Source organism: Eretmochelys imbricata, chromosome 1, assembly GCF_965152235.1.
Source record: "Eretmochelys imbricata isolate rEreImb1 chromosome 1, rEreImb1.hap1, whole genome shotgun sequence".
NCBI classification, from domain to species: domain Eukaryota; kingdom Metazoa; phylum Chordata; order Testudines; family Cheloniidae; genus Eretmochelys; species Eretmochelys imbricata.
The window spans coordinates 278,657,629-278,679,775 of NC_135572.1; the positions used below are offsets into that span (position 1 = coordinate 278,657,629).

General features: G+C 43.5%; 1 long non-coding RNA gene across 1 annotated transcript in view; it reads left to right on the top strand.

Moving 5' to 3' along the window:
* Nucleotides 1–22,147, top strand: part of LOC144259716 (uncharacterized) — a 43,936-nt gene that overhangs the window by 16,205 nt on the left and 5,584 nt on the right. The window contains exon 2 of the long non-coding RNA XR_013344871.1: nt 16,010–16,097. This is a non-coding gene — a long non-coding RNA (uncharacterized LOC144259716). The remainder of the gene's footprint in view (nt 1–16,009; nt 16,098–22,147) is intronic.

Sequence of the window (22,147 nt, forward strand, 5' to 3'; positions counted from 1 at the left end):
AAATGACCTCAGATACTCACCATCTTTCACGCTTGGGCCCTAAGTTTTGTGACATACCTCTGGATTCCCCTCTTTCAGTTGTGTGAGGAATAATCAGCTCTGGAGCTCCTGAGGTGCTGTGAGGTGCAACTAAATGGAGGAAAAACTTCAGGGCACCGGCAATTTTAAATGTCAGCTGACAAGAGGCTCTGAATCTTGCCATCTGCTCTCAACAGGTAGACAGTGGAATGTGGGATATCTTTCTGCTCTCGGAACATTAGTACTTGGTTTGGGAGTAGGGTTTTATGGGCAGGTTGAGGTATTTAGGGTTAGGGATGCTTTTAGTGATAAATTATAGTGTAACACAGGACATTCTAACTAAAGGACCAGTTTACTCCACTACAGGAGTAGCTAACAAGACAGCCTGTGAGAGTACAGCCACAGATCATGGCTTCTTCAAGAGTTTGGTGACTTTCAGTACCAAAAGACTCGAATACCGCTCAGTGTCTAGGAACACTGAAAGCTTTGGGTCTATGGGATCAGTCCTGCTGTGATTACTCCACTAAATCTCCAACTATGGGAGTTCTTTTCAACAGAGCAAGGATTGCAGGATTTGACCCTGATATAGCTTAACTCTTTACCATACTTACCCATTTCATGAAAAGCACATTAGTGTTTTGTCTCTGTTAATCTCCATTTTAAAGCTCTTTAAGTTTTTTTCTTGTATAGGTTGCGTGGTACATGATCAGGCTTACTCTCTGTGCTGGCACCGTTTTTCTTAAATTTGATTTAACTCCCACATACATGTTGTGGTGACTTAATACCAGTCAATAAGGCAAGCTGACAGCTTCAGATGAGCTTGCCCAGAGCTGTTATACAAGTCCGCCAGTAGAGGGTACAATATGTGCAATAAATTTAGCTTCCATGTCCTGTGCTTTGGATCATGTCACCTCTTTCTGCATGACCATCCAAAGTGAGTCCAGAATCCATGCCTGAATAATGGTAGCACGAAGAGAGCTCACTATCGGGTTACTGGGCTGACAGAATGCTTCGACTATCAGATTTCAGCAACATTTTGCAGGTAGTGCACTGTATGTAATCCCCACCATTAACATAGCATCATTCTTATACCACAGCCTGTGCATACATTTGAGCTCCTGTAGAAAACTGAGGTGTCTAAGTATATTCTCCCCAGTCCTAAACTATCCACATATATTTATTTACTTCTCTTGTTTTTGGCTCTGAGTCAATATCTTGAATCTACCCGTTCTTGGGTTTTGTTAATGTGTGATCATGAATTATTCATATACTAGCAAATGATACAATGAAATAATCAGGCATTAACTACATACCGTAAATCAACCATGAATGTAGATATTTGCAAACTGAATATATTTCAAGAAGGTTTGTACATTCATGGATCATGAGCATCTCGAAATTAGTTTGCTGACTGAAATAAAAATGAGTCCCATTGGTGACTCATGGTAAACTTTACAGGGGGTATCTGAGCCAGGCAGTGCCAGTCATCTTTCACATGTTTCCATTGCACTTTGGCTCTTGGGTTAAACAATGCTACACTTAGGTAATCTGGCAGGTATATAGTAAAGGTTCATCCACTTAACTGGTAAGATTCTGGTTACTGTCTAGCTATAGCTTATAAATACCTGGGCCAGCTGGGCAACAACCAACGTTTCTTTATGCAAGATAGTGGGGTTGTGTTCTTATAGCAACCATCTTTCAGACCAGGCACCTTGTCATAGGCCCATTTAGAAGGAACTGCTCAAGCCCATCTCTGCTGTGTTAACAGCTTTGAGTTGAGAGGGCCTAATGGAGGACAGGTGTCCCCTCTAAGATCAGTAGGAAGCTGGAGAGAGGGAGAGGCACTGCAGGAGGTTCCTATAAGAGTCCCTAACTGAGAGAAGGGTTTGGGTCTGGAGACTAGAATCTGAGGTTTTGAGAAAGGCTGAGGGCTAGAACACTAGAGGAACTTGAGTGCTGACCTCTCAAAGCTGGAGAAGAGACTGCCCTGGGAGTGAGTTGGACCCTTTCCTGGAGAAGATAGGACTCTGGGTTGGAAGACTGCAGAGTTCCTGCCAGGAAGAGTGGGAAAGGACTCCAGAAGGGGCTGAAGTAGCTGCTTGATAAAAAGCAGTCTGGGACTGAAGAAAAGCCCTGGGATGGGCAGATCTGAATAGCTGTTGTGTTGATGTATTTTGTGACTTTGAAGATAGTTTGAATTGTTTGTTAATAAATCCAGACCCCACATGGGTGTATAATTGGCCACAAGAAAGCCTTTAGTGAAGTTCTTCAGGGCCTGAAGACAGAAAACAGAGGCAGGGCAATGGAGACCCAACCCTGACCACAAAGGGCTCTCAGGAGGTGACTGAGCCTGTTACACCCGTGAATGCATTTAGCTCCTTGAGGCTCCATTCAACCAATACTGGTACTGCAGTGTGGCCGCATTGAATCCTTTTCTCTCCTTTCCCCTTTTTAGGAGGAGTGGCAGGGGAGGGTATAACTTCTGAAGTTTTGCGTAGCCTTTCAAAGGGATGCATTTTCTCTGACATTGGTCCCTTATGTTATGGCACAGTTTGGGGCCAGGAAGAGTAATGATAATTCAAGCAGGAAAAGACTTGGCTCCTAAAACAGGGTGAGATGTGGGGGGGGACAGGGGCATGTTAGATGCTGCCCTACAAGGACTTTGGCCCAAGGGACTGTCATTATGGGGAAGTAAGAGATTGTAGGCCTGAGCAAACCTGGGTACCCCCAGAAGCAGATGCCAGGAGGCAAGCTTCAGGGGCAGAGGTTGGCCATGAGTTTTAGACTTCTCTCTCCCTCCCCCATGATCCTTGCCAGGGATGCCTTGACTCAGTCCTCAGCCTCAGAGCATGAGGGTGACAGGAGCTTAAGTAACTTGATACAGCAGCCTGAAAATGACCCAGTTAGCTTCTCTGAGGGGCAGCAAGGTTCCTGCACTGGGGGAACCAGGGCAAAGACTGACTGGATGTCAAAAGTTCCAGGCATCTTTGGGCACAGGTGTGATAAGGCTTTGATGATGTTATTGGACAGTTAACTTGCAGACCCAAATGCAGGCTATCTTTCTCACTGAAACTAGCTGAGTAACATGGGAAAAAAAGCAGAACTAGAAGACAGGCAGAAAGAGCTGGTTGTAGAGAAAGAGAGAAGCCACGTGGTTGTGACTAAGCTGGAGGAATGAAACAACACATTGGAAAATGAACATGCTGTCTTCAGGAGAAGATCCAGGTTAGCATCCAAGAAGCCCCACAGTTAAAGAAGCTCCAGCACCTGTGTGAGCAGATGTAGGCTGAAATGAACCAAATGTAGGAGAAACTTACAGCTGATAAATGTGGAAAGTGCCAGGCACTTCACAACAGGGATGGTCTGATGGTGGGGACTACCAATTCTCAAGGTCAAGAGGCACTAAAGAAGAAGCATTGCCAGGCTCAGCTGGAGGAGGAGCAGAATAATGAGATAGTGAACAACCAGCTTGAGAAATATAAATCCTCATGTCAGCCAAGTAAAGACAGACTCAAGGGCCAAGATGCAGGAGTTGGAAAGAACAGTGATCTCAGTGATGTCATACAAGTACTAGTCTTTCCTGTGGCCTTGGAAATAAGGATAGCCCAATGGGAAAAGCCAATGGATTTGTAGTCCAAGAAATGCCAGGCTGCTTGCCACCAGGAAGCTGAGGGGGAAAAGGAGTTGTACAAGAGGAAATCTACCCAGGAGTTGGAACTGGAAGAGCTTAAACAAGCCCTACAGCTTGAGAAGGAGCAACTCCAGAATGAGCTGCAGGCCAGGAGTAGGGCAGTTAAAAGACTAGAAGAGTGTGTACGGAGACTTGCAAGCCTGAGGCTCTGATTAGAAGAAAGTAAGTAACCCAGAAACTATGAAAACTGAAGCAGGAAAAGACTTGGCTCCTGGAACAAGTTAAGGCATTGGAAGGACTAACAGTGACAACTCTGGAGAAGACACAGGTATACAACAAGAGCACTAGTACATGCAATATGGTGGAGAGTATGGCAATAACTCTATATGGTAGAGTGGAGTGATGACTTGTATATTCAAGAAGCCTGTTCAAGGGGAGGAGTGGATTGCCCATTGAAAGGCATCAACAGACACAAATATGGAGACTGTGACAACGGAAGCTGCAGTAACGGTGATACCATCTACAACTGCCTAGCAAAACTCATCCATTAATAAGCTGGAAAGAATTAGAAGAGAAGGTTATTGCAGCTGAGAGAATCTTGGCTGACATCCGTGCACAGATGAACACTCCACAGGCCCCAAAAGCAGAAGCCTGGCAGGAGCTGGAAGAGAGAGGCTCCTCCTGGGAAAGTGTCTTGGCTCAAGGCATAAAAAAGGAGCAGGAGTTGGCCCACCTGAAAGCCACCTGTTGGCGAGAGACCAGGAAGAGCTTTGTGAGAATTCTCCAGCAGAACTAGATCACTGATGCCCAGGATGAGAAGGTGGAACTACTGGAAGTGGAGAGGGCAGCCCTGAAGATATTCCCCAGACCTTAAATCTTTCAAGTGAAAGTTGGGCTGTGTGGTGAAGTGTTTCAGCCTACTGAAAGGAAAAACCACCATGTTATTAATGTAGCATCACCTGGCCATGAGAAAAATAAAGTAGATGAGAGAGACAAAGGTTTGCTCCCCGCCTGGAGACAGCCACATGGAGCCCTAACCGGAGTGGGACTTAAAAAAAATTCCATCCCCCCCCAAAAGATGTGCCAGCCCACAAAGGGAGAGTAAAAGTGACCCTCCAGTTGTTAACACTACACACAAAGTAGCCTGGGTGCAAGAGGATTGGAAATAGGCTCTCATATGTCCTTTACTAAAGACCACAGGAAAAAAGATGCAGTCAGACATAATTAGAAAACCAAAGTGAGAGTTGGATTGGATGAGAAACTAGTTTCACTCTGAAGTGTGCATCTATCCTGTGAGGCTGCTGTCAAAGAGACTGGGAAGCAGCCTCATGCCAGTTTATGAATGATGCAAGCCCAGTGCTTTTGATTACTCCTGCTATGACCAGAGGGCTCACCTTACAAGGTGTACAGTTTGTTTTGAATTATGATGTGCCAAAGACTATATGGAGGAGTTTGTTCATCAGATGAGCTACATAAGATGTTGGGGAACACAACTCCTGGTCTCTGTGTATGTCAGTAATGAGGATAAAAGTATGGCCAACAGTCTTGCAAACTTTCTTGGTGATGTTAAGCAGGAAGTGCTCCTTTGGCTGGAGGATAAGCTCAAAAGAAGGTGGCTAGGTCAGCCGCATAGTGAGGTCAAATTGATTGTCCTTATGGAGTGCAGAGATACTCCATGGACAGACAATAGAACTTGCTCTAGGGTCAGACAAGATTCTAGGGGGGAGAGTCGTGTAGGAGTGTACTGCCCTTTTAAGGGATAGGCTGGAGTGTAAACTGAGCAGGAGAAACTGAGCAGGGGTGGAAGCTTTGCAGGCTGCAGTGCATGGTGGTTGCCTCTCAGGCTCTCGAAAATGGGCCTAACTAGAGACTTTATGAACTTCAAGTTTGGGAGCTAACCTAATGCCCTGAGGTGAAGCCCTTATGAACAGTGTATTGTACTTTCTTCTGTCCTGAAACCCTATTAAAAGGAGACATGCCATTTGTTAGTGTATGTTGGCTTCTCCTTGCTCCAGGCTGTTAGAGCAAATTTAGGCTGCCCCAGTGGGTGTGAGGAGGAGGGAATTAAGGTGGGGGCATGCCCACAGCACCACACCAGGCCACAAGGGGGTGTGCAAGCACTGCCCGCACCTTTACAAGGGTTCACAGGGAGATGAGCTGCCTCCTCTGGTAGGATTGACAGCAGATCAGAAGGGAGGGTGACTGTTGGAGAGGCTGAAGAACCACTGAGAGCAGGGTGCTGCAGAAATGGACTGGCAGGAAGCTGCCCAGGTAGTTGGACCTCCAGAAGAAGAGGCTCACGGAACATGTGTCTACACAACAGCCTACAGGAGAGGTGAAGTTAGAAGCAGTAAGGGATTGGAAGGAACTGATTCCAGCTGCTTCACACAGGGTACCTGGATTGGAATCCAGATGAGTGGGAAGGCCTTGATTCCTCAGCCTCTATCAGAGGGGTTAGTACAGCCTGAAGAACAAAGGCTGGAGACTGACCCTTTGCTAGGGTTAGCAGTCTCCTGACCCATCAAACTCTTTCCTGCCTCAAGAGGAAAGAGACTACTAACAATCCAGCCAGAGGGCTGGAGCAAGAAATTACCAGACATGGAACTAAATGGTGTTCCTCTAACAAAAGGGAAACTGAGGCAGGCTTGCCCTAACACCCTGTGAAATTGCAAGGGGGCCTGAAAGAAGCCCAGGACGAATTCCTTGAGCAAACTGGGGTTGACTAATCCTTCCTTTTGCCCTAGTTTGGAAGTAAAATATTGCTCCAGGTGTGCGTCACCTTAGGGCAGGAAAGACATGCCCCCTGCCCTGTGTGCTGCATATGGTAATGGTATGACAGTCAACAAACAGACAAACATTAAGTACCTATCAATGTCCAAGCAATTGGAAGAACTTCCAGGGTCCAAAACAAAACCCCCACCCAAGTCAGGTTGAAAGGAAGATAGAATAATTTGTGTGTAATTGTCTGCTTGCCTTTCCACTCTTTTGACAGTATTATGGGTTTTATCCTGCAAATGATCTGTATGTAAAACTCTCCTTGAAATCACTGGTGTGGCTGCATTATTGCCGTAAGGTCAGGGCATGTGCTAGTTCATATACAGCTGGCAAAGCACAGTAGTGAGTGATCACATGACCCAGCCTGAAGTGTCTGTGAAAAGAAAAAATCTGTACCCATGTCAACATACTGACCTCGTTCATGGCTTGCCAACATGAATTCACACCATGAGTATGTGTTCTGAAGACAAAAGAAATCACGATATATTAGACATTTGAACTGTTTTGTTGTTTGTTTTTTTGAAACTCTACTCACCCCAACAGGCAACTTTTGTTTCATGATAACATGAGTGCTCTGCCCCCAGTGTCTGTAAAATGGAAGAACTAGATATTTGGTGGCTTATAGAAGAGCTGATTGTATTTACACAAAGCTTGTTATAATGACCACGAGGTGTACCAAGGCCAAAGTCCTCTAAGTAACTAAGGAAAAAAGGAAAGAAGGAGGATCCTGGGAACTACAGACCAGTCAGCCTCACCTCAGTCCCTGGAAGAATCATGGAGCAGGTCCTCAAGGAATCAATTCTGAGGCACTTAGAGGAGAGGAAAGTGATCAGGAACAGTCAGCTTGGATTCACCAAGGGCAAGTCATGCCTGACTAACCTGATAGCCTTCTATGACGAGATAACTAGCTCTGTGGATGAAGGGAAAGCAGTGGACGTGTTGTTCCTTGACTTTAGCAAAGCTTTTGACACGATCTCCCGCAGTATTCTTGCCAGCAAGTTAAAGAAGTATGGGCTGGATGAATGGACTATAAGGTGGATAGAAAGCTGGCTAGATTGTCAGGCTCAACGGGTAGTGATCAATGGCTCCATGTCTAGTTGGCAGCCGGTATCAAGTGGAGTGCCCCCAGGGTCGGTCCTGGGGCCGGTTTTGTTCAGTATCTTCATAAATGATCTGGAGGATGGTGTGGATTGCACCCTCAGCAAGTTTGCAGATGACACTAAACTGGGAGGAGAGGTAAATACGCTGGAGGGTAGGGAAAGGATACAGAGGGACCTAGACAAATTGGAGGATTGGGCCAAAAGAAATCTGATGAGGTTCAATAAGGATAAGTGCAGAGTCCTGCACTTAGGACGGAAGAATCCAATGCACTGCTACAGACTAGGGACCGAATGGCTCGGCAGCAGTTCTGCAGAAAAGGACCTAGGGGTTACAGTGGATGAGAAGCTGGATATGAGTCAACAGTGTGCCCTTGTTGCCAAGAAGGCCAATGGCATTTTGGGATGTATAAGTAGGGGCACTGCCAGCAGATCGAGGGACACGATCGTTCCCCTCTATTCGACACTGGTGAGGCCTCATCTGGAGTACTGTGTCCAGTTTTGGGCCCCACACTACAAGAAGGATGTGGAAAAATTGGAAAGAGTCCAGCGGAGGGCAACAAAAATGATTAGGGGACTGGAACACATGACTTATGAGGAGAGGCTGAGGGAACTGGGGATGTTTAGTCTGCGGAAGAGAAGAATGAGGGGGGATTTGATAGCTGCTTTCAGCTTCCTGAAGAGGGTTCCAAAGAGGATGGCTCTAGACTGTCCTCAGTGGTAGCAGATGACAGAACAAGGAGTAATGGTCTCAAGTTGCAGTGGGGGAGATTTAGGTTGGATATTAGGAAAAACTTTTTCACTAGGAGGGTGGTGAAACACTGGAATGCGTTACCTAGGGAGGTGGTGGAATCTCCTTCTTTAGAAGTTTTTAAGGTCAGGCTTGACAAAGCCCTGGCTGGGATGATTTAATTGGGGATTGGTCCTGCTTTGAGCAGGGGGTTGGACTAAATTACCTCCTGAGGTCCCTTCCAACCCTGATATTCTATGAAAGAGCAATAACTGTTCTCCCCAATCCCCCTGCCTCTAGTACTGCTTTGCCAGCTGCATAGATAGTTGTCATATTCCTAACCTCACGATCTGCTTAAACCATTTCAAAGCACACACCTTTCTTGTAACGATGAAGACAATGTCACACAGAAGAAAGGGTGGTTGTTAGTGGCTATGGTAGTGTCCAAAAGCCTCAGTCAGGATTGGGGGCCCTATGGTACTGAGTGTGTACAAACATAGATCAGGACACAATCCACGTCTTGGAGGATTTAGGGGAAAGGGACATTGTGGTGCAGCAGACCCACTTTGAATGCAAGTCTGTGGTTCTTCTGTTTTGTGGTGTTCGGAAACTTTTTTCGGGGAACTCTGGCTAACAAGGCAGTCATGCTGGGATTTCATGGCTAGGTTTGGCCATGGATACCCCCAAAGGAACAACAGTCTCTATACCACTAGCATGCTTTCATATGGTCTGTCCCAAGGGATACAAGTCTAGCATCATACAGCATCCCCATTAAAGAGTCAACGTTTGCCAACAGTTCCCACACAGTGGTATTTGAGATATTGCTATTAGTTCCTGCTCTACATAAAAGAGTGAACGCTTGATAGAAATAGTGATGATTTTTTTTACCCTTCTTAATAATGATTGCTGTAGCAAGTTGTCTAAAATTTGTCACGTTGAGGTTTTCTCATGACTTTGTGAATGGCCCAGTAGACAAAACAAGGTATTGGGAATAAGAAGACCTGGGTTATATTTCTGGTTCTGCCTCTGATTCACTGTATGGTCTCGGGTAAGTGCTTACCCTCTGTGCCTCGCTTTACCCATCTGTAAAATGAGGGTAATACTTGCCCATTATAAAATAGTGCAGCTATATTTCTCCTGTCTCTTTCTGTCCTGTAAAGCATGAGTTCTCAGACAGGTGTCAAGGGTCATGACCACGCTGCCCATTCCATATTGTAAAACATGGAGCTATGAGATTCCAGCTAGCCCCTGGTAGATGGTAGGGGAGTCCCAATATTGTAAAGATTGAGAACCTTTGCTCTCTTCTCTTCTCCCTATTCCAGTATGATTCAGTATAGAATGAGAGGGCACTGCACTGTGAAATAGATTAGGTGCAGCACTTGTTCATATACTTCTACAACTAGGGAACACATCCCCATGGGCTTCAGTGTACTGGTGGAATTTTATCATTCGTCAATGATGAGGCCAGTTTGAGACGTAACAAAGATGGCCATGACACTCTGGCCTTTGTACGTGCTTATGTCAAAGTTGATTCTGTATCTTGAAATCTGCCAGATCTTGCTCATGGAGCCTCATTTTGCTTTTCTTTTAAATTAGTTTTTAAAGCCTCACCATCTAATAAAGAAAGATTTTGCTGTGTGTTTCAATAGCTCACTTATAATCTCCCTCATTTAAATTGTGACAACTGGTCAGTCCTAGATGTATTGACACACCCAATTTGTAGCAGGAGAATGCTCCTCTTTTAAGCAGACCCTGTCATCTACAGTACATAATGGAGCCTGAGTTCCCTGGCAAGACCACTCTAACTAAAAAGACCCCAAAATTTCAGTGCCATCAGAGCTCTGACTGCCTCTACCAGAGTTGGTGGCCTGTGGTACCACACACCATGTGAACACAGTGTTCCAGTTTTCCATTCTCTCTTTCAAGCTGCAGCCACCTGCACCCAGACACTGGGGGCAGGGAAGGCCACTAAAATATTTACCCATATCTACTAAAAACAGAGCACTCGTTGTGTAATGCTATCTGACTAGACCAAAATTGTAATTGAAGGTGTATACACATTAGTCATTTTTTTGTGGGAGTGCTAAGGAGTCACAAAGATATTTGAATGACCTGTTTACAAAAGAGATTTTCAGGGTGCAGCCTATCAGAGGCTCAAATGAAAAGCTATGCGTAATTTTACAAGGTAGTATAGGCTTCAACAACATAATTAGCTTTCTGAAACAATAATTATAGCTTATTCACTAATTGTAAGACGTCTTAAGGTAAGAGCAGGGTCACTTTACTTGTGTAAGGACAGTTATATGCATGTTCAGGTTTTTATCATGAGACACAGTGTGCTGGAGAAAACAATACATTTATGTGCTGGCTAGCCCATTGTTTAAAACTCTTCTTATAAGAGAGTTAACTTGGGCTTTTAATCAGGTGTTAAAAACATTAGAATGGCCATACTGGGTCAGACCACAGGTACATCTAGCCCAGTATCCTGTCTACCGACAGTGGCCAGTGCCAGGTGCTCCAGAGGGAATGAACAGAACAGGTAATCATCAAGTGATCCATCCCATTGCCCATTCCCAGCTTCTGGTAAACAGAGGCTAGGGATACCATCCCTGCCCATCTTGGCTAATAGCCATTGATGGACCTATCCTACATGGACTTATGTAGTTCCTATTTTAATCCTGTTATAGTCTTGGCCTTCACAACATCCTCTAGGAACACGTTCCACAGGTTGACTGTACATTGTGTGAAAAAATACTTCCTTTTGTTTGTTTTAAAATTGCTGCCTATTAATTTCATTTGGTGACCCCTAGTTCGTGTATTACGAGACCACCTTTTCAAAAGGCAAAAGTGGGAAACATGCAGGAGTCCTGACCCCTGGTCAGGCCACAAGCCAGAGCCAGGCCAAGGTAAGAGCCACCCAGGGATCCTGGGCTTCTGTGGGGAGCACCAGACCCTCCACCTGCCCTGGGTAGAGGACCAGGGTGCCCGAGAGCAGCCCCTGTCCCGTGTCCCCACCATCCAGGGCACACCGCCTAGGCCAGGTGAAGAGTTTGGGGCTCCCTGGGCAGCTTACTACTGCCTGGCTCCAGCTTCTGTCCTGGCCAGGGGGCTGGGACCTTGGGAGGGGTCGGAGTGGGGGAGAAGAAGATTAAGGGATAGGGCCTCATGGCAAGAGCTGGGCGGGGGGGCTAAGGCCCACCTCAGCCCCCCACCAGGAAGAGGCTAGCACCACCTCTGAGCCTTGGGCAGGCGCGGAGCTGCACCGCAGGGAATCCGGGACAAATGCAGTCCTGGAGTCATTCAGCATGGGACTGGGACTTGAACTCTGCATTTCGGGACTGTCCTACCCAGTTTGGTATGGTGGTCACTCCACCCTCCATATACATACACACCCACACCCCTTTACTCAAGTTTGTTGCTTTCAACCCAGTTAAGCAGGCCTGGCTGTGGGTGTGAGTTAGTACTTGGGTTCTGCTTTCACTTTGACAGATAAACTGTTCACTTTGTAGTGATGACACAAACTAAAGCACTCGAGCGCTGATAGTCCTCCACTGCCTTTGTGTGTCCAGAAGGACCAACAAGTTGTCCCATAATTCACAAAGAAAAAAATCAGAGTAGCTCAGTTTACTGCAGCACAAAGAACCAGGGAATATCCCCACAGGAGGCCTAGTGACACACCTAATCTCTCAACTTAACTCTGCAGTGGAAATCTCCCAAGTGTCAAGGAACCTGCACCAGGTAAGCCCTGCAATGAGGCTGGACAGGGAACCCACTTCACCACAACCATATCACAGGCGTGTTTGTGCTAGCTCCAATTATGCAAGCAAAGAGGAAGCCATGGGGGGGGCGGTGCTGAGGCAAGGAGTATAGGATCCACTCCTATCTGAGTCCAGTTACTGAAAATCCTTACATCAAGGAGGGGAGGGGTGGTGGCTGCTATTCCAACATGTAGGCTCAGTTTTAAGCTCTTAACCTGGTTTTCAGAGCTGCCTGTAAAGTTCTTAACACGCTGTTGCCACTACACACTTAATAAATAATTCGGGCTGCAAAAGGGCTGTGTTGCAGCCCTGTAAGTTGAAGGGTGAATTCCACTCCTGGTCCCACCTGATTCACACACAGCTTGAGTAACTTCACATTATGTGCTGGGGGAGTAGGACTCCTTCCTCAGAATTAGATGCTTTGATGGAGATCATTTTTTGTGTTGGGACAAGCTGGGGCTGGATGGATTTCCCTACACTTGGTTACTGCTTTATGAATAGCTGTATTGATAAAGCCTTTGTGTTTATGTGTAACTTCAAAGAATGCTCATTGCTATATGAATCCAGATCAGATTTCAGGGGCTGTGTTAGAATATAGTAAGAGCCAGATGTCTGACTGTTTGAAGAAAATCTTTCATGTTTAGCTTAACCTCCCCCATTCCCAACCTAACAGCAACGTTAGACCAACTTGTTCTTGGAACCATTGCTCCCTTTTCATTTTCTGTTCTGCCATGAAATGGCACTTCATGTAAATGAACAGAATTTGAATCCATCCCTTAGAATTGAATTCCTGCAAGTGCTTTGCTCTTCTCTGTCAGTTCCTATATATTGTGTTCTTTTTCGATAATCTTTGGGTGGTATTGTTTACCTCTAGATGAGCCTAGGGCAATCCTCTTTCAAGTGGCAGGAAGAACTAGCAAATCTTGTTTGGCAGTTTTACTTAGTAAACAAATGATCCAAGCTGAATAGACAATTGTACTTTGACTGTAATTATAAGTCCCATGAGCACCACCAACACCTCTTTCCCCCCAGCCTTATCACCAGCACACATAACAACGCCACAAAAACAAACAAAAATCCTTTAAGAGCTCCTGTTGAGTCTCTCATCAATTTCAAGAAAAGTTCATCTTTTTAGAAACAACTAAATGGTGGTGGTGGGTGGGGAAGTCCCACTGCATTCTGTTTGTTTACTGGCACAATGCATTTAGTAAACTACTTGTTCATTTAGAAACCCCATAAAATCAGCTGAATCTGGAACAGGCAGGAGAAGAAGTGAGGAACTGAAAGATTGATATTAGTTTTTTGGCGTTCTTTTGTAACGAGGAGGGGATGTCAGGGAAGGAGATAGTGATATTGTGGGTGTGGGGGGCCGTCGGGGGGGAGGGGGGTATTCTCTTGTGGAAAAGTCCCACATAGAATTTAATAAGGATGAAGTCAATAGGCTTCCAAAAAAATTTAAGGGTGCAATAGACATTACTTTAAATGATATAACTTCCTTTTAAAAACAATCTTTGTAGAAAACTGTAGCAGGGTTATATATAATTCTCTATTAAATTGCGTGTGGCTTGTTACAAAAATTTCCTATACATCTGTTCCACAGGGGTTTCCATAAGGTTTTAAAAGCAAAGGGCAGAGAGATCACAAAGGTGGTTCTCGAAGATGCTGAAATTTAAGGATTTTGACACTTGTGCTGTTATCTTATTACAGCTGAGTGAATCATTTGCAATGAATAATTCATCAGATGCATGAGCTGCTGCTGCTGCTTCCTTTTCAAAAAATTTTTTTTTGGCTCATGGAATATCCATGAACAGATGCTAATTATTTTCCCCATAACATTTATTTATTTGATATGATTTTATAACCTTTTGGAAAACTTTTTCTCCTCTCACAGGGTGCAGGCCAGGAGAAGAACAATTTGTTAGAGATTTTCAAAGCAATCTAGTGGATTTAGATAAATATCTAATTTTAATAGAAGATATGTCTAAATGGCCTAGATGGCTTGGAGAATCTTCATTTACATAACATATGTTCCTGAAGACAAACATATGCAATTGGGTTGGTGGAAATCCATCTCTACTTCACAGGCATGTTATAAGGCTAAAATCCATTAATGATTGTGAAGGGCCATGTAAAAACCTCAGTTGTGTTGCAACACTTTGATCTTTGTTTCATATGAATTAAAATTTCTTTCAGTGACTTTAATTACTAGATATTTCCCCCACTGAATATTCAGAGTTGGTACTCCAGCTTTTGATGTACTTGGTTTGATTGTACCTTCAACTGAAAAAAAATCCAAATCATGTGTTCAGACCTTTGACTATTTTATATGTAAAGCACTGGGATAAAATCCATCAGTCATAATGTGGTGTAATGTTGTTCACATCTACAGTTCAGAAGACTGAATAGGAAAATCTAAACTACTTCTTAGTTGTCAAATGATCTGTAATAAACTAGATCTTTTCACTGAGCACTATACTTTAATCCTGCAATTTTTCATTACAAAAACTGACTCTGCTCTACTTGGCCACTGTTTTGTATCTTCACAAAAGAGCAAACTAACCAATCCAGCGTGTTGTTGTAAACCACAAGTTTCGAAGTAGGGTAGCAACCTTGCTCAACCAACACACTCATTATTTGTCACATTTAGGCAATTTACCAATCAGTCTGTGCGTTGTTTGGGTGACAAACCCAGAAGTTGTCGCCATTGAGTACTTGATGTGTTGCCTAATTTCTGGACTTCAGTTATTCTTGACCTGAACCATACATTTTGCAATTCTTTATGGACTTTTAAAACCCATAAATGCATCATGAGAAAATTGCATCTGTTTGCATCATGAGAAAATTGCATCTGTTTGCATCATGGTTAGAAACCTGATCTTTGGATGCTGATATCAAGCAGTCCGATAGGAATCGCTCGACACTGAACCAAATCATACCAGAGCCTGGCTGATGGTGCATAGTCCTGTGATTTACAGGCTGAAACAAGTTCCAGCTCTAACCTCTCCAGGCTTACTGCTGCAAATGTAATCTCTATATCTCGCTGAAGTTGAGAAAGCACATTAATCAACAAGCTTTCCCTGAAGTGATGTGTTCTTGGGAAGAAAAAAATAGGAGTGTTAAAATCAGTTAGGTCAGTTAAAGGTTCCTAAATTTGTCACATGCCCAGTAAATCTACAGTGATTCAAACACGCACATACTTAAGCATACGTGAACAAATTCCCCTACTCCCTCATTTGCATACATACAAGTATACATGCAACTTCTGGAATGGAAAGTTTTTATTAAATGATACTAAGCCGATAAACACAGACTTTGGGTATCAAATTGAATGCCAAAAAAGTATGTTCATGCAATGTTGTATGGTTTTTAAAAAGATCAGATCAGAAAATGAATGTGCCCTCCTGTATAGGAGTATTACCATAGTTAAGATTGCACATTTCCTGATTTTTGATTAACCATACAATCTAAATATTGCATGAACAGTGTTTTGGGGATTTAATTTAAAAATATTCAGGAAGCATTTTGTATATGAAAGGCTGCTGAATACTTTCAGTGAATTATATGCATGACTTGAGAAATAGCAGCTTATGTATTTAAAAACTTTGTAATGCTCAAGGGGGAGACACAAAGTCTCTAATTATATAATATACTATAAGAAATATAATTGAAAAGGTTCTGCAGCCTTTGACATATGTTGCTTGTCCCAATATTTTTCCTTGCTTTCTACTATTTCACTGCCATAACAGTCACTAATTACTAGACCAGTGTGACAGTGATGCTAATGTATATTTATAGACGTAGACATTGGCTGTGGAGGGAGGTGGTAGGTGCTCTGTGTTGACCACTGATTTAAGTGCCTAAATGTGGGTTCAGGGTCCAAGCCACAGGTGCCCATCTTGGATAAACTTGGCTATTGTCTTGTAAAAACTCTTTTCCTTGTTATTTGTTTTGCTTATTTTGTCAGCATACCTTCATTCTAAACATTTCTCTTTTCAAACAGCATCCTGACCTTCCTAAGTTGTAATTCAGGGGATGAAGGAGTATTGTTAGATACTCATGACAACTTGTACACCTTGGCCATTTCAGCTGTAAGTCTGTTCCAATTAAGCCTTTATATTACTCTTTATCAGTGGGAAAAGTGTATTTTTATTAACTGTTTCTTCTTGTTCAAATAGCAAAACCAGCTCAAATGCTTAAAAATAACTTTTTACCTTTATGGGTAGAGACCAATCCCAAGGCAATTGTTTCATGAAGTATGAGCATCTGAAAGTCAGGGGTTATAATGGAAAGTGGTTTGAACCTTAATTCTAGTGATTGTCACTTCTCCGGCTATAATTCTTATCGTGTCTTTAGACACACAACCCCAGAGTCAGTGGTGTGTCACATAAACTGGGAGGATAGCTTATACCTTCTTCTAGCCACCTTAGTGTGTAAATTCCACACACCTAGGCACAAAGTAGTCCAGTCTCACTGTTGTAAATTGGTATAGTGCTATAGAAATCAATGGAGCTATGCTAATTTATACCACCTGAAAAACCTGGCCCATTCACATAGCTGGATTCCCATATATTCTCACCAACTGGTAAAGTTTACACTTCACTGATGTGGTGGGAGGGGAGAAGGTTGTCATAGGAAACAGCTATACCAGCTCAAAGCTTCCACTATGCAGAGGGAATTCCTAGCTAGGGAGGTGTGGCCAATTTCTGCTTCTTGGGTGCTGGTGTGGCATAAAGAGAATAGAGCAGGGGGCAGAATCTGGACAAGATTTGTGGATTGAGGGGGAGCAAACTGACCTTGCTAACCCTTCAAACTGCAGGGGGGCATAGGGGGGGCAGCCAGCCACACCTCTTCCCTGGAAAGAGAGGTTTACAAGGTATTTTTGGCTCTTTCCCCGACCCGAGAAGATGTCTCTTGAACAGTGTTCCTGGGGCCGTTCAGGAGCCAAAGGGTTTTGGAGGTTCAAAACTAGCCGAAACTGAGTGTCAAATTCTTCTAATTTTTCATTCTTGGGTTAACTGGAATCTAATACCTCATCAGCATTCAAAGCACATGAAATCACAAGAGGCAGATGAGGAAAAGACATGGCCAAACCTATTGCAAAGCAAAATCAACTTTTGTATGGCTCTCTGCTGAATTTAAATGGGAGTTTGAGTAGCGGTGTGAACTATCTGTTTGACAGAATGCGTGGGTATAATAAGAAAACTTATGAAAAGCAGTTACTGTGCCTGCACAGGATCTGCTCCCCACCATTAAATAACACAGCTGGCTTAGCTTTTCATTGATAATACTTTCAGCTGGAATTTTCTCTTAGGATCATTCATGCTCTACCATCCAATGTTGTCCTTTTCCATTTTCCCCTCACCCTCTGTTTTCAGTGGAATTGAACTTAATGTGCCTCTTTCAGGTTTTGTTTTGGTTACACCTAGAAGGAGGTCAGCTGGTTTTGAAGTCATCAGGACCTAAAGCGAACCCTTGTCTACTCTTCACACAAACCCCAAACCTCTTCTGAGCTTTGAACATGTTTAGATTACATCTTTTTCCTCTGTGAGAGCTTTTATCCACCACTACATTTTCTGCTTTCAGCCAAACCACTGAGGGCAAGATATTAAAAAGAGAGGGCAGCTGCTAAGCAGCAGTTGCATAAGGGTCAAACCGGCAATGAAAGTGGAACCTCCTTTTGCTTCCCCCAAATATGTTCAAACCTGCAAAGTCAAATGTTTGGTGGCTTAAGGACTCGGTTTCTTTATTTTCTTGACCATCCCGCAGTAAAAGTGAGTTCATTTGGGTCTCTCTTTAAAGGATCCAAAGGGCAAAAAGTACCACTGATTTTTGGACAAGTCTGTGTGTCAACCAGGCTTTTGTTGGAATAATTTTGTCTTATTATGATGGTTCCAATAAAAGAAACCACTTGCACTTTCAGAGGGAGGAGGCTGTGCCTCGTGAATCAGAAAAAAATCTCATGTATATTGCTGCCAGTCCCCTGTATTCCACAGCCAAGCCAGTGAACGGCCAGCCTTGTTTGCAGTAATAATTCATAGCATGTAGCACTTTACATCTTCAAAGCACCAGACAAAGATTAATCAATCAATTGTTACAACAGCTTTGTGAGGCAAAAGTTATTCTCTGTACATATAAAGAAACGAAGGGCTTGTCTACACTTAAAACGGTGCAGCTGCTCTGCTCTAGTGCTTCCGTGACGATACTACCTATGCTGATGGGAAGGCTTCTGTCATCACGGTGGGCAATCTACATCTCTGAGAGGTGGTTGCTAGGCCAACGGGAGCATCCTCCTGTGATCTAGCGCTGTCTACAGCAGGGGTTAGGTCCATTGCATTGCATCACTCAGGGAGGTGGATTTTTCAAACCCCAGAGTGATACAGTTATATCAACCAAAAGTCCTACTTTAGACCAGGCCAATGAAAAGGAGGTGAAGTTACTGGCTCCAGGCCATGCAGGGAGGCAAAGGCAGAGCTAAGGGGATTCCTGAGTTCCAAATCTGTATCCAGCCCACTTGACTTTAAACATTTTTGGTACATGACAAGTCATAATTTTCCAAAGACCTACCATGTTATCAGCTATTTATAAGAAAATGTAAATAAAACATATTGGGCATTTTTTCTTATTAGTTTTTTTTTCATGTCAATATTTGCAATCAGAACTGAAGGAACTGAAATTTATATTAAAATAAGATGGACAATATTGCTGTCACCAAGGATATGATACTAAAACTTACTTATTTGAGATCTATCTATATTCTCCATTCAGTACAGGACATACATCTTACCCATTCCTGCCCTTGTGTGTTACATTCAGATGCTGTGTAGTCTAAAATTAGGATACAGACTAACACGGCTGCTAGTCTGAAACCTAAAATTAGGCTGTTACCTTTGAGAGAGGGGTCATATTATGCTTTCTTGATTTGCTCTGTAAAGTACATAACATGTCTTGGCACTGCATATAAATCATTTAAATCTGTTATTCTTTCTCTTGATGCGTTGGATGAAATCCTAGGCTCAGTGAAGTGAATGGTAAACACCTATTGATTTCAATAGGGTCTTATATTTAATGGAATTATTGCTAGGGGGACACTTTTCAAAAATACATAGATCCAAATCATAGCTGCTTTTTTGTTTATCATAGATATACAAGGTGGGTGAGGTAATAGCTTTTACTGGACCAACTTCTGTTGGTGAGAAAGATATTACTCACCTACCTTGTCTCTCTAATAACCTGGGTCCGACACATCTACAACCACACTGCGTGTCATAGAAATGGCAGTCTGGACCAACCGTTCCACCTCGTACAATCAGAATGGTATTGCTACCTGTTTCCTGCTTGCACTCCTGCAGTTGAGAGGCTCTGCTTCAGATCTACCAGCTGCCCTTTGTAGCTGTTCTGTATTTCACTCTGTATGTGAATTGGGCCTTTATTGCTTTTAGAGAGAGCTGCCTGGCACCTAGTACTCCCCCTTGATTACACAGCTGTCAGCATCTTTTAGCAGAGGCTTTTATTTGGATTTTCTCTTAATTTATTTTGCTTTGATTGCTTTTCATAGCGTAGCTGAGCCAAGCCAAACCCCTCTTCAGAAAACATCAGGTCAAAATAAGGATGAATAGGTCATATTCATAATGTATTCCTTGAAATTCCAATCAATCCGACATCTACATTATCTGGTAAGTCTGATCTGTCCTGTGTTTAAAAAAACAAAACTCCTCTGCTTCTGTTGATTCTCCATCAGGCAAGAAATCAAGACTCTAATCCTCCTCCTCATGCACTGAGAGGATATGGGGTGGCTGCAGCAAACAAAATATTTCCTCTACTTTTACAATCTGAAGGAAATGCAATCTAGGATTTTTTCCCTCTTCCTCCAGAAAAACATGGGAAAATTATCCACCAACAGAACAACTGGCAAAACATAACCAGTGTATGTTCTGGCTGGAACTGGCTCTCCAAATTTCCACAGGGAAAGGAATAAACACAGTTTAGATGTGTGACAAAAGAAACCAGATTTTTGGTGAAGAAACCATCTGACAGAATTCATATTCAGAGAGGGATACAGGTGTAGGTTCCCCCAGAAGCACGAGAGCAGCGATCAGTGCAGGAGAAAGGAGGTAGAAAACAATGGTGGCTTTACACTGCATTTCTGCCCCTTGATCTGGAGGGATACTGTGGGCTGAGCCAGCCCCAGTGTAAGTAGGGTAACCCAAAGGCTGCTTTAAAATGTATTGCAGCGGACAGTGGCCTGCCAAGGGACTTCACTGCTGGCCTGGATGGCCAGAGCGCATCAGGCCATAGGATATTACAGTTAATAAATACTATATTTGAAAATGTAGCAGTTAAAGGTTGATTTTAAGTAACTATTCTCTGTAAATGTTTCTATGGTCTACAAAAATGGGGTTGTTTAAAAAATTTGGCACTTCTACCTTCCATCCAAGGATCTGAAATCCCTTTATAACCTTCAATGAAAGAAGCTTCACCATGTCTTTCTGAGATAGGTAGGTATCAGTCCCATTTTAGGGACAGGGAAATGTAGGCAGAGAGAGCTTGAGGCTTGCTGAGGCAGTCTGAGACTGGGCCCAGGAATAAAGCCCTGATCTGCTGACTCCCAGTCCAGTGCCTTAACTGGATTTTTTCCTTCTTACACTAGTTTTCTCTAACAAAAAAATGATGCTAAAATCATGTTGCATGTTAACACATTAGTGTAATAGATTACATCTGAATCTGTCAACCATATGGGTCTAGCACAAAGCCTGAATAGGCCCAGACTGTCACTTGAGATTTCACATACTTTTAAACAATCAAGCTATGGCCTTATTTAGTGCTAGGTTTAGTATTCCAATATCTTTGAAATCAACCTCATTTTAGGGAGGGCCAGGGAAAATACCTAGCCCTTGCACAGATGCACATGTAGGGCACAAGGAGCCTTCCTTCTCCTTCTCCTTCTCCTTCTCCTTCATACCACTGGTGCAAGGGATGGGTGTGATATGAGTGCCTGCATTCAGGGAACACTGAGATTGTTGTTCTCTTCTTGTACTCCTGGGCTCTAAATCACCAGAAAGGGGGCAGGGAAGAGGCAGAACACAGCCCACACTCTCTTCTCTGCAGTGGCCCACAGCACTGGTCAGGAGTGCTAATAAATTTGTTTAGTCTCTAAGGTGCCACAAGCACTCTTGTTCTTTTTGCGGATACCAGACTAACATGGCTGTTACTCTGAAACCTTACATTTCAGTATATAGTATGTGGAGCAGTATAAACAAGTCATTGTCTGTATGAAATTTTAGCTTGTACTGACTTCGCTAGTGCTTTTTATGTAGCCTGTTGTAAAACTAGGCAAATATCTAAATGAGTTGATGTAGCCCCTGGAAGACCTCTGCGTACCCCCAGGGGTGCACATACCCCTGCTTGAGCACCACTGATGTAGAAGACACAGCAATCAAGCTCACACCCTCAGCCATCCCCTCCCCAAATGCCTGGGGAAACAGAAGGCACTTGCAGCACATTAAGGAGTTAACAAACTTGGGGTGGGGGCCAGTAAATTCCAAAGAAAGGGTCCCTCACAGAGACTGCCTGTAATGTGATGGGTACCCAGCAGCTTGCCCCTACTTTCTGGTTTAGCCTATTCTTAGTCGCTAACTAATCTTAATTTTCGGGTCTGATTGTGCTCCCTAATTAGGGTGAACACCCACCCTTTATTTTAAGGGACTGTCCCTTATTTTATTTGTCCCTTTGGGTGACCACCCACCCCTTATTTTAAGATGTATTCCATTGTATAAAATGGTACTTATCGGTTTTAAAACATTTTGTTGTATACTTGAAGGCAGTAGAAATATACACTTGAGGGAAAAATACAGGATATGCTAAAGGAAATGGTCTTTCCCTAGAGTGTCCCTTAAATAAAGAGTTGTCCCTTATTTTTCACATGGTTTTCCCTTATTTACAGCCAACAACAGAAATCACCCTATCCCTTATGGGGGTGGTGTGGAGTCACACTGCACCCAGGGGATCTCAGAGAGATTGGGCCTCACGTGTGCCCATCCTCAAGTTCCCCAGCATGCAGACTGCACCATCATTTATTAATGCATAAACTCCACGAAAGCTTATGGGCTCATAAATTTGTTAGTCTCTAAGGTGCCACAAG